This window comes from Rhinopithecus roxellana, chromosome 10, assembly GCF_007565055.1.
Source record: "Rhinopithecus roxellana isolate Shanxi Qingling chromosome 10, ASM756505v1, whole genome shotgun sequence".
NCBI lineage: Eukaryota > Metazoa > Chordata > Mammalia > Primates > Cercopithecidae > Rhinopithecus > Rhinopithecus roxellana.
Window position 1 is genome coordinate 60,830,076 of NC_044558.1, and position 12,019 is coordinate 60,842,094.

The following is a 12,019-nucleotide window of genomic DNA, read 5'->3' on the forward strand; positions in this document are numbered from 1 at the left end:
ATAAAAACACACGTCCATATGAAGACTGTTATGTAAATGTTCACAGCAGCTTTATTAATAAATAGCATAAAACTAGAAACAACACAAATGTCCATTAACTGGTGAATCGGTAAATTGCGATATGTACCTATAATGGAATATATTATTTGGCATTAAAAAGGGATGGGCCGGGCGCGGTGGCTCAAGCCTGTAATCCCAGCACTTTGGGAGGCCGAGACGGGCGGATCACAAGATCAGGAGATCGAGACCATCCTGGCGAACACGGTGAAACCCCGTCTCTACTAAAAAATACAAAAATCTAGCCGGGCGAGGTAGTGGGCGCCTGTAGTCCCAGCTACTCGGGAGGCTGAGGCAGGAGAATGGCGTGAACCCAGGAGGCGGATCTTGCAGTGAGCTGAGATCTGGCCAGTGCACTCCAGCTTGGGTGACAGAGCGAGACTCCGTCTCAAAAAAAAAAAAAAAAAAAAAAAAAAAGGGATGAACTGGCTGAGCGTGGTGGCTCATGCCTATAATCTCAGTGCCTTGGGAGGCCAGGCAGGATCACTTGAGCCCAGAAATTCAAGACAGCCTGGGCAACATTCTGATATCCCATCTCTACAAAAATAAAAAAATTAACTGGGGCTGGGCACGGTGGCTCATGCCTGTAATCCCTGCACTTTGGGAGGCCGAGGCAGATGGATCACCTGAGGTCAGGAGTTCCAGACCAGCCTGGCCAACATGGCAAAACCCAGTCTCTACTAAAAATACAAAAATTAGCCGGGCGTGGTGGCGCACTCTTGTAATCCCAGCTACTCAGGAGGCTGAGGCAGGAGAATTACTTGAACCTGGGAGGTGGAGGTTGCAGTGAGCTGAGAGCCTTTGCACTCCAGCATGGAAGACAATCAAAATTCTGTCTCAAAAAAAGAAAGAAAGAAAGAAAGAAATTACTTGTGAGTATTGTTAAAAATATAGAGTTGGGGACTTCACTCCAGTGATTTTGATTTTTAGATCTGGGGCAGAAAATAGAAATGAGCATTGAGCATTTTTTTTTTTTTTTTTTTTTGAATTACAAAGCTACTTTTAATACTTAGGGGTGAGCCCCACAGGAATAAAAAAACTGGGAAGGGGTAACCCCCTCACCCCCGGGAGTGGCCCAGGGGGAGAGAGGCTACCTGAGGGGAAGGAAGCACAAAAGGGACCCACTGCAGACTCAGGGCAAAGGGAATGCCATCGGTGCTGGGACCTGTGAGCACTACAGGAGGAAACGCGAGCGTGGTGGGACTGGCTCCAGGCACACAGGCGAAGGGCAAGAGGGTTGGACACGAAGCCACAAAGTTACTTGGGTTCCTCCTTCTTCTCGTTTGCCTTTTTCTGCTTCTGCTGCATGATCTCCGAGTCCCTCTGCTTGCGGGCGGCAGCAGAAAGCCCGTCATCTCGGCGCTTTCCCTCAACCGAGTCGCTCTGCTTTTTCATATTCTTCTGGCGGGCGAGCTCACGCTGGTTACCGCGTCATGGCTACGGCAGCGGCTCCGACCGAAATGAGCATTTTTAACCAGACCTCTAGGTGATTCTGATATAGGTAGTCTTTAGCTTTAAGGCACAGGGTTAAGAGGTCCCCAGTTCTCCTAGGATACAATTCAAACTCCTTAACATGTCTTCCAATGTCTTATAAGATCTAGTCCCTGCTTAGCTTTTCGCCTTCATCCATGAGTACTACCTCCTACACCCTAGACTTAAGCTATACTGTATTTTCCCATTTTTTAAGGTAAACATAGCCCTATAATGCTTTTTCTCCCCTGTTGATCCTACCCCATCTAACTTTTCAGCGAGGCAACCAAACACACACACACATATAAATACCTCTGCCTTGCTAATACCTGTTTACCATTCAATTTAGATATCAATTCCTCTACTACGAAGACATCCTTGATTCCCAACTCTGGGATAAGTACCCCTCCTAAGGGCTACTAGCCTCCTGTATTTCCCTTACCATAACACAGTTATCTAAAGTATTCCACCTATTTAATTATTCATCCCACTGAATCACTGTCTTGTTCTCCAGTGAATCCTCAGTGCTTCACACTGTACCTGGCATCTTGTATGTACTCAATAAATATTTATTGTATTTAAAAAATGAATGACTTTTCCTTATAGAAGTATGAAGTAAAGGAAGCAGAATTTAAAAATTGTACTTACTCCAGCCTGGCCAACATGGTGAAACCCTGTTTCTACTAAAAATACAAAAATTAGCCAGGCATGGTGGTGCACTCTTGTAATCCCAGCTACTCAGGAGGCTGATGCAGAAGAATCACTTAAACCTGGGAGGCGAAGGTTGCAGTGAGCCAAGATCATGCCATTGCACTGCAGCCTGGGGACAAGAGCGAGACTTCATCTCAGGAAAAAAAAAAAAAAAAAAAAAAAAAGAAAGAAAGAAAGAAAGGAAGGAAGGAAGGAAGGAAGGAAGGAAGGAAGGAAGGAAGGAAAAAGAAAGTAATCCTATTTACAATAGCTACAAATAAAATAAAATACCCAGGAATTAACTTAACTAAAGAAATAAAAGAGCTCTATAGTGAAAATCATGAAAACACTGAGGCAAGAAATTGAAGATAACATGAAAAAATGGAAATATATTCCATGTTGATGGATTGGCAGAATCAATATTGTTTAAATATCCATACTACCCAAAGCAATCTACAGACTCAATGCAATGCTATCAAAATACCAATGACATTCTTTATAAAAACAGAAAAAGCAATTCTAAAATTTATATTTTAAGACCCAGAATAGCCAAAGTTATCCTGAGCAAAAAGAAAAAAAAAGTGGAAGAATCACATTACCTGACCTCGAATTATACTACAGAACTATAGTAACCAAAACAGCATGGTACTGGCATAAAACCAGGCACATAGACCAATGGAACAGAATAAAGGATCCAGAAACAAATCTATATATCTATAGTAAACTCATTTTCAACAAAGGTGCCAAGAACACATATTGGGGAAAAGATAGTCTCTTCAATAAATGGTGGTGGGAAAACTGGATATCCAATAAGCAGAAAAATGAAACAACCCCTACCTCTCACCATATACAAAAATCGAATAAAAATGGATTAAAGACTTACATCTAAGACCTCAAACTATGAAACTACTAAAAGACAACATTGGGAGAACTCTCCAGGACATTGAAGTGGGCAAAGATTTATTGAGTAATACCTCACAAGCACAGGCAACCAAAGCAAAAATGGACAAATGGGATCACATCAAGTTAAAAAGCTTCTGCATAGCAAAGGAAACCATGAACAAAGTGAGGAGACAACCCACAGAACAGGATAAAAATATCTGCAAATATTTTCTCAGGCTATACAAGGAGCTCAAACAACTGTATAGGAAAAAAGAATCTAACAACCCAATTAAAAATGGGCAAAACATCCAAACAGACATTTCTCAAAAGAAGACATACAAATGGCAAACAGGTTTATGAAAAGGTGCTCAACATCATTCACTGATCATCAGAGAAATGCAAATGAAAACTACAATGAGATATCATCTTACCCAGTTAAAATAGCTTTTATCCAAAGGACAGGCAATAATAAATGCTGAGAAAAGGGAACCCTCGTACGCTGTTGTTGGGAAGATAAATTAGTACAACTACAACGGAGAACAGTTTGGAGGTTCCTCAAAAAACTAAAAACAGAGCTACCATACAATCCAGCAATCCCACTCCTAGGTATATACCCAAAAGAAAGGAAATCACTTTGTCAAAGAGATATCTGCACTCTCATGTTTATTGCAGCACTATTATTCACAATAGCCAGGATTTGGAAGCAACCTAAGTGTCCATCAACAGATGAATGGATAAAGAACATGTGGTACATGTACACAATGGAGTACTATTCAGCCATAAAAAAAAAAAAAAGAGAGATCACATGGGTGCAGTGGCTCACACCTGTAATCCCAGCATTTTGGGAGGCCACGCCAGGTAGATCACTTGAGCTCAAGAGTTTGAGACCAGCCTGGGCTACGTGGTGAAACCCTGTCCCAGCTACTCAGAAGGCTGAGGTGGGAGGATTGTTTGAGCTCAGAGGTTGAGGCTACAGTGAGCCATGATCACACCATTGCACTCCAGCCTGGGCAACAGAGTGAGACCCTGTCTCAAAACAAACAAACAAACAAACAAAACCCCCCAGAAGTTCATATTTTGGTAACAGTAAAAAATAATTTGGAAGTGGATAGTACTCTTTGGTTTACTTAATTCTTCCAACTATGGAAGGTAAGCAGAAGAGAGAATATGGTTAAACAGATCTTATTCTCAAGTTTATAATCTAAGGTAAACAATATTTTTTCAAGAATGTTTACAGTCTAGGTGTGGTGGCTCATGCCTGTAATCACAGAACTTTGGGAGGCCGAGGCAGGCAAGTCACTTGAGGTCAGGAGTTCAAGACCAGCCTGGCCAACATGGTGAAACCCCGTCTTCTTTTTTTTTTTTTTTGAGACAGAGTTTTGCTCCTGTTGCCAAAGCTGGAGTGCAATGGCGTGATCTTGGCTCACCTCAACCTCCACCTCCCAGATTCAAGTGATTCTCCTGTTTCAACCTCCCGAGTAGCTGGGATTACAGGCATGTGCCACCACGCCCGGCTAATTTTGTATTTTTAGTAGAGATGGGGTTTCTCCATGTTGATCAGGCTGGTCTCAAACTCCCGACCTCACCGGGCGCGGTGGCTCACGCCTGTAATCCCAGCACTTTGGGAGGCCGAGGCAGACGGATCACGAGGTCAGGAGATCGAGACCATCCTGGTTAACATGGTGAGACCCTGTCTCTACTAATACTACAAAAAACTAGCCAGGCGTGGTGGCGGGCGCCTGTAGTCCCAGCTACTCGGGAGGCTGAGGCAGAAGAATGGTGTGAACCTGGAAGGTGGAGCTTGCAGTGAGCCAAGATTGTGCCACTGCACTCCAGCCTGGGCGACAGAGGGAGACTCCATCTCAAAAACAAAACAAAACAAAAAAAAACTACGGACCTCAGGTGATCTGCCCATCTTGGTCTCCCAAAGTGCTGGGATTACAGCTGTGAGCCACTGCGAATGGCCAAACCCTGTCTTTACAAAAAATACAAAAATTAGCTAGGCATTGTAGTGCATACCTGTAATCCCAGCTACTTGGGAGGCTGAGGCATGAGAATCGCTTGAACCTCGGAGGCGGAGGTTGCATTGAACTGAGATTGTGCCACTGCACTCCAGCCTGCATAACAAAGTGAGACTCTGTTTCAAAAAAAAATAATGTTTACCTATCCATCATAGCTTGCCAGGAATAAGAACAAAATAAAAAAAAGAATGTTTAGCTAACAAAAAGACAACTGATTGGTCAACTATAACTATAAACTGAAATGAAAAAAAAGTTTGTCAGTAAGTAGACAAGATTCAGATAAATAACTTAATATATGGGATTATTAACTATTAATAATTTTGGAACATTTTTCTTTGGTTTATTCCTAAGGACATGGTGGAAGTTTCATTTTATCAAATGCTTAATGAATTATACCTTTATATACTAAAGGAAGAAGGAGGAACAGTAATTTAAGCTCCTAGTTTGTCAGCTAAGTAAGACATGCCATTTTATTGAATCCCCAAAAGTCAATTAGGATTGAACCTGCAATTCCCATTATGAAACTATGGTTGAAAGGTTAAGTAACTTGTCCAGGAAAGAACAAAGCAGGTAGGGTGGAAAGTGGGAACAGAGTTAACATTTATTATCAAGTCTGTAGTAAGCAATGCCAAGTATTTTACATACATTTCTTGTTTGAGCTTCACATTACCCCTAAAAATATATACTACTCATTGATGTGCTAATAAACAACCAGCTCCCCAGGGAAATAATGTGTGCATATCTATACCTATCTATATAAATCTATAAAAATGTTACTAATATAAAGCATGTGTAGCTTACAGTTTACAAATAATAAGTACAAAATACTCTTTTTGTGAATTCCACACAGCCAGTTGATTCCACAAGCTTTCAGTAATCTTTCCAAACTCTTCTATCTCAGCCAGTTTATGATGGCAATTCAACCATCATTTGATGCTTTCAATCTGCTCATCTTTTTCCAATATATTTCTTGTCCTTAAGTCTGACATGTGATCTACTATTAAACTACCATTCCTCATCCATTACCATTTTTCAACCTCATACAAACTTATTAAAATGAAACTTCTTTCAGCTTTAGCACTGTTGATTGCAATAATGCTATCTTTTTAGCTTTTTGTGTAATTGCAGGGATTGTAACTTTGTTTGATTCTACATTATTACTTGCAAAATCTTGAAAATAATTCAAGGCCGGGCATGGTGGCTCACACCTGTAATCCCAGCACTTTGGGAGGCCGAGGTAGGCAGATCACTTGAGGTCAAGAGTTCGAGACCAGACTGACCAACAAGATGAAACCCTGTCTCTACTAAAAATACAAAAATTTGCTGGGCATGGTGGCGGGCACCTGTAATCCCAGCTACTTGGGAGGCTGAAGCAGGCAAATTGCTTGAACCTGGGAGGTGGAGGTTGCTGTGAGTTAAGATCACGCCACTGCACTCTAGCCTAGGCAACAGAGCGAGACTCCATCTCAAAAAGAAAAAAAAAAAAAAAAAAAAAAAAAAAAAAAAAAAAAAAAAGGGCCGGGCGCGGTGGCTCAAGCCTATAATCCCAGCACTTTGGGAGGCCGAGATGGGCGGATCACGAGGTCAGGAGATCGAGACCATCCTGGCTAACACGGTGAAACCCCGTCTCTACTGAAAAATACAAAAAAACTAGCCAGGTGAGGTGGCGGGCACCTGTAGTCCCAACTACTCGGGAGGCTGAGGCAGGAGAATGGCGTGAACCCGGGAGGCGGAGCTTGCAGTGAGCTGAGATCCGGCCACTGCACTCCAGCCTGGGTGACAGAGCGAGACTCCGTCTCAAAAAAAAAAAAAATTCAAAATACATGTTTTAAAATTTCACTTAAATGATATTATTTTCCACAGTGAAGGTCATTCTTTATAAGTTCAAGGAGATGATTTTAACAAATCAAAACAACTTAAAATGATGTTTCTAATAAAAGACATATATTCATTACTTTTTAGTAATACATTCTTAGGCAGAGGTTTAAATCTATTTTTCACTGGGTGTGGCAGTTCACGCCTGTAAGCCCAGTGCTTTGGGAGTCCAAGATGAGAAGATCGCTTGAGGTCAAGAGTTCAAGACCAGCCTGGGCAACATGTGACACCCCATCTCTACCAAAGGTTTTTAAAAATTAGCCAGATGTAGTGGCATGTGCCTGTTGTCCCAGCTACTTGAAGGCTGAGGCAGGAGAATCACTTGAGTTCAGGAGTTTGAAGTTATAGTGAGCTCTGATTGTGCCACAGCACTCCAACCTGAGCAACAGAGTGAGACCCTGTCTCCAAAAAAAAAAAAAAAAAAAAAAATTAAATGGAATGACTTTAAACTGATGACTTAACCATATCTTCAACTTGAGATTCATGCTAATGCCAATCTTTAATTTTTCCAAAGCTTCTGCAGTGCATTCTATTAGTTGTTTAATTTTCTGAATGTTAGTTGATCTTAACTGCAGTGCAATTGAAAGTAATGAAAATTCTTGAAGAATATCAATCATTAAAGTAAGGTATTGCAAGAAATTAATATTAGCTATCTTGTTGCCAGGCCAGAATAAAAATAATGAGGAAAATGCATTTATAGTGTAGGATATGTGTGCCATGTAGCACTGGCGGTTGGTAAAGTACATGTCCACCCATCTCAACCTAAGTACTTGGCCAATTTTAATAATGTCAGTTTCAAGTTATTTAGCTACGATTTCCAGCTGTTTCCTTTTTTTAGGTTGGTGGTAAACAGAATAAATTTTATCCATAATCTTATTTTTTTTCTTGAGACGGAGTCTCACTCTGTCTCAGGCTGGGGCGCAGTGGCGCGATCTCAGCCCACTGCAACTTCCACCTCCTGGGTTCAAGTGATTCTCCTGCCTCAGCCTCCCAAGTAGCTGTGACTGCTGGAGTGCACTACCACGCCCAGTTAATTTTTGTGTTTTCAGTAGAGACAGGGTTTCACCATTTTAGCCAAGCCAGTTTTGAATTCCTGACCTCAAGTGATCTGCCTGCCTCAGCCTTCCAAAGTGCTGGAATTACAGGCATCGGCCACAGTGCCCAGCCTATCCAGAATATTTTTAAATGATTGAATTATTTCAGATACTGAATTATAATTGGTAACAGAGCCAAATGATGACATTAGGAAATTTTTCTAACAAATCTGTAGCCACTCCAGTCTTCCTTCCCATTATCGTAAAAGCACCATTACAACAAAATGCAGTTTACTTTCAACTATTCATTATTAAATTTCAAATATTCATTACTGAAGCCACATATAAAGTAGACAATATCGGCTGGGTGCGGTGGCTCACACCTGTAATCCCAGCACTTTGGGAGGCCAAGGCAGGTGCATCACTAGAGATCAAGAGTTTGAGACCGGCCTGGCCAACATGGTGAAACCCTGTCTCTACTAAAAATACAAAAATTGGCTGGGCTTGGTGGCACATGCCTGTAATCCCAGCTACTTGGCTGAGGCAGGAGAATCTTTTCAACCCAGCGGGCGGAAGTTGCAGTGAGCCGAGATCGTACCAGTGCACTCCAGCCTGAGGGACAGAGCGAGACTCTGCCTCAAAAGAAAAAAAGTAAAATAGACAATAATGTAGTAGAAATATAACCTGTGGGTGGCAGACACCAATTATTTTTTATTTTTTTGGAGATGGAGTCTCACTCTGTTGCCCAGGCTGGAGTGCAATGGTGCGATCTTGGCTCACTGCAACCTCTGCCTCCAGAGTTCAAGTGATTCTCCTGCCTCAGCCTCCCAAGTTGCTGGGACTACAGGCCCACACTACCATGCCCAGCTAATTTTTGTATTTTTAGTTTTAGAGATGGGGTTTCACCATGTTGGCAAGCCTGGTCTCAAACTTCTGACCTCGTGATCCACCCACCTCGGCCTCCCAAAGTGCTGGGATTACAGGCATGAGCCACCGTGTCCAGCTGACACCAATTCTTTTAAAGCAACAAATATCTTTACCAATACAGCTTATTCAACTGTGTACTGGAGATAAATCTCTAGGTAATTTTCTTCCAATATGTCTTCACAAACAGACAACCAGCCAAGTGGTTATATAATTAGGGACCTCCCGTGTGACCATATCCAAATAAGGCAAACACTTAGCTGTAGCCAATTAAATTTCTTTACTTTCGTGTTCAGCCTAAAAAGTCTGATGCCTGGGCAGCTAGAGCAGGGGTGTCTGAGCCTCTTCTGGTTTTGACTGCTGTCCGATTCAAAATCTAAGTTTGTTTTGTCTGAAATTTTTATTTCTACAATACCTATCCAGAAATCAGTCTAGGCTGGATATTTGAAGGAAGAAGGGAATAACTGGCTGGCATATTAATCATTCCAATATGTAGATGCTTCATCAATTATAGTGCATATTTGCCATTCTCTTCCAAGGTTCTTAAATATGTTGATATAATTTTTTGCAATATGTTCTGCTATTCTTGTTGCACTGTATCATGTATGTAAACATTTGCCCTATCTACTCCATTTTTCCCTCTCAACCCTATTGTTCCCTTCACTATTAGATAAAGGTCTATGAGTTTTTTGTTTGAGACAGGGTCTTGTTCTGTCGACCAGGCTGGAGTGCAGTGGTGTGATATCGGCTCATTACAACCTTCAACTCCTGGGCTCAAGACATCCTCCCACCTCACCCTCCCAGGTAACTGGGACTACAGGCACACACCACCACACCCGGCTTTTTTGTCTATTTATTGTATTTGTTTGTAAAGACAGGGTTTTGCCATGTTGGCCAGGCTAGTCTCTAGCTCCTGGCCTCAAGTGATCCCTGCCTGGGACTCCCAAAGTGCCAGGATTACAGGCATGAGCCACTGCACCTGGCCCATGCCCATTCTTTATGTATTGTCTGTGGCTACTTTGACACATGTGGCACTACAGCGAGAGCTGAGTATCTGTGACAGAGACTATAAGTCCCACAAAGCCTAAAATACTTACTATTTGGCTGTTTACACAAAAGGTTTGCTAACATTTGGTCTAGAAAAATCAACAAAACAATAAATCAGGCCCTGACTTGTTGCATTTGCCAACTTCCATGGTGTAAATACTCCCATTACAGCCCATTTCGTTCTACCAATGTGACATTTCTGAATGGAGTTGGGAAGACATGCATACAACATATGTAGTATTTCCACATGCGGATACAATGGACAAATAACCCCAAGAGCAGAATTATTAGTAAAATGAAGAAAAAAACCACAAAGTGATGAGTTTTTAGTATTTATTACCTTTATTTAAAAAGTTATTTTTTAGAAGTAGGGTCTCCCTCTGTTGCCCAGGCTGGAGTGCAGTGGTGGGATCATAGCTCACTGCAACCTCAAACTTCTAGCCTCAAGCTATCTTCCTGCCTTGGCCTCCCAAAGCACTGGGATTACAAATGTGACTCAACACGCCTGGCTTATTACTTTTATTTTTAAGATAATTTAATTGTAGCTTATATAATTTGATTTCTAATAATGGTTGTGCTTATGAACTGGCTCATAAAATCCCTGAAAATTTACCAATCAACCTTGCAAACAGGCAAAAGCCAGCTGTAGCATATATGCTAGCTCTATCTTCAAAGGGAGGCTTTGGGAAAGCAAGGAATTTTTGCATCCACTAAAGCACAGAGCTAAAAAAAATATTGGGGGGAGGGGAGACATCTACTGAGGGAACGCCACATGCAGGGTAACGTATTTTCTGGAGTACTATCCTGTATTGATATTGTATGCTCTTTAACATTCCCATGCTGCCTGCCACTTTCGCTGGAGTCTTGATACTTGATACTGTTAATGCAAAATAAGTAGCAGGCCATTAGTCTGGAGTTGTTTTTGTACCCAGAAAGCAACTCAAAATTTAGAGGTATTCCTTGTACTTTTTTTTTTTTTTTTTTGAGACGGAGTCTCGTTCTGTCATCCAGGCTGGAGTGCGGTGGCAAGATCTCTACTCACTGCAATCTCCACTTCCCGGATTCAAGTGATTCTCGTGCCTCAGCCTCCCGAGTAGCTGGGATTACAGGCACTTGCCACCACGTCTGGCTAATTTTTGTGTTTTTAGTGGAGACGGGGTTTCACCATGTTGGCTAGGCTGGTCTCGGACTCCTAACCGCAGGCGATCCGCCTGCCTCAGACTCCCAAAGTGCTGGGATTACAGGTTTGAGCCACCGCGCTGGGCCCCTTGTACCTGATTCTGAATGGAGTTTCAACCAATCACAAACAGACAACCAGCCAAGTGGTTATATAATTAGGGACCTCCCGTGTGACCATATCCAAATAAGGCAAACACTTAGCTGTAGCCAATTAAATTTCTTTACTTTCGTGTTCAGCCTAAAAAGTCTGATGCCTGGGCAGCTAGAGCAGGGGTGTCTGAGCCTCTTCTGGTTTTGACTGCTGTCCGATTCAAAATCTAAGTTTGTTTTGTCTGAAATTTTTATTTCTACAATACCTATCCAGAAATCAGTCTAGGCTGGATATTTGAAGGAAGAAGGGAATAACTGGCTGGCATATTAATCATCTGTTGGAAATCTCTCTTCTCCTTACACATTTTCATCAACTTCTTTAGGAAGTGTAATTACAAGCGTTTTCCTACGAGCAGCCCTGACTAATATGCATCAAGCTGCATGAATTCCGAAAAGCCTCAGAAAACCTGTGGTCTGAAACCCTACTATGCTTGAGGTACAGGAAAGAAGGATACTATCAAAAGGCATCATGCAGTTGGTACGGAACCGGGACAAGATTTTGGTGGCAGGATGGCCAAGTGCTAGGCCAACTGACAGTCTCCAAACCATTAGCACAGCTCCTATTCTGAGTGGAGGAGTAAAAACAGCTGTTGGAGAACTTGGATGTCATCCGCCCTTGTCAAACCATTTTCAGGATTAATGTACAGCTCTTTCCACTACACCACACAGCCTCCTCTAAAACACCCTCCC

General features: G+C 42.0%; 1 pseudogene across 1 annotated transcript; it reads right to left on the minus strand.

Moving 5' to 3' along the window:
* Positions 1 to 1,179: 1,179 nt before the first annotated feature.
* On the minus strand, positions 1,180 to 1,508 carry LOC104679689 (annotated as a pseudogene). The gene has a single exon (XR_750357.2). The product of XR_750357.2 is annotated as a small EDRK-rich factor 2 pseudogene (transcript).
* Positions 1,509 to 12,019: the final 10,511 nt, after the last annotated feature.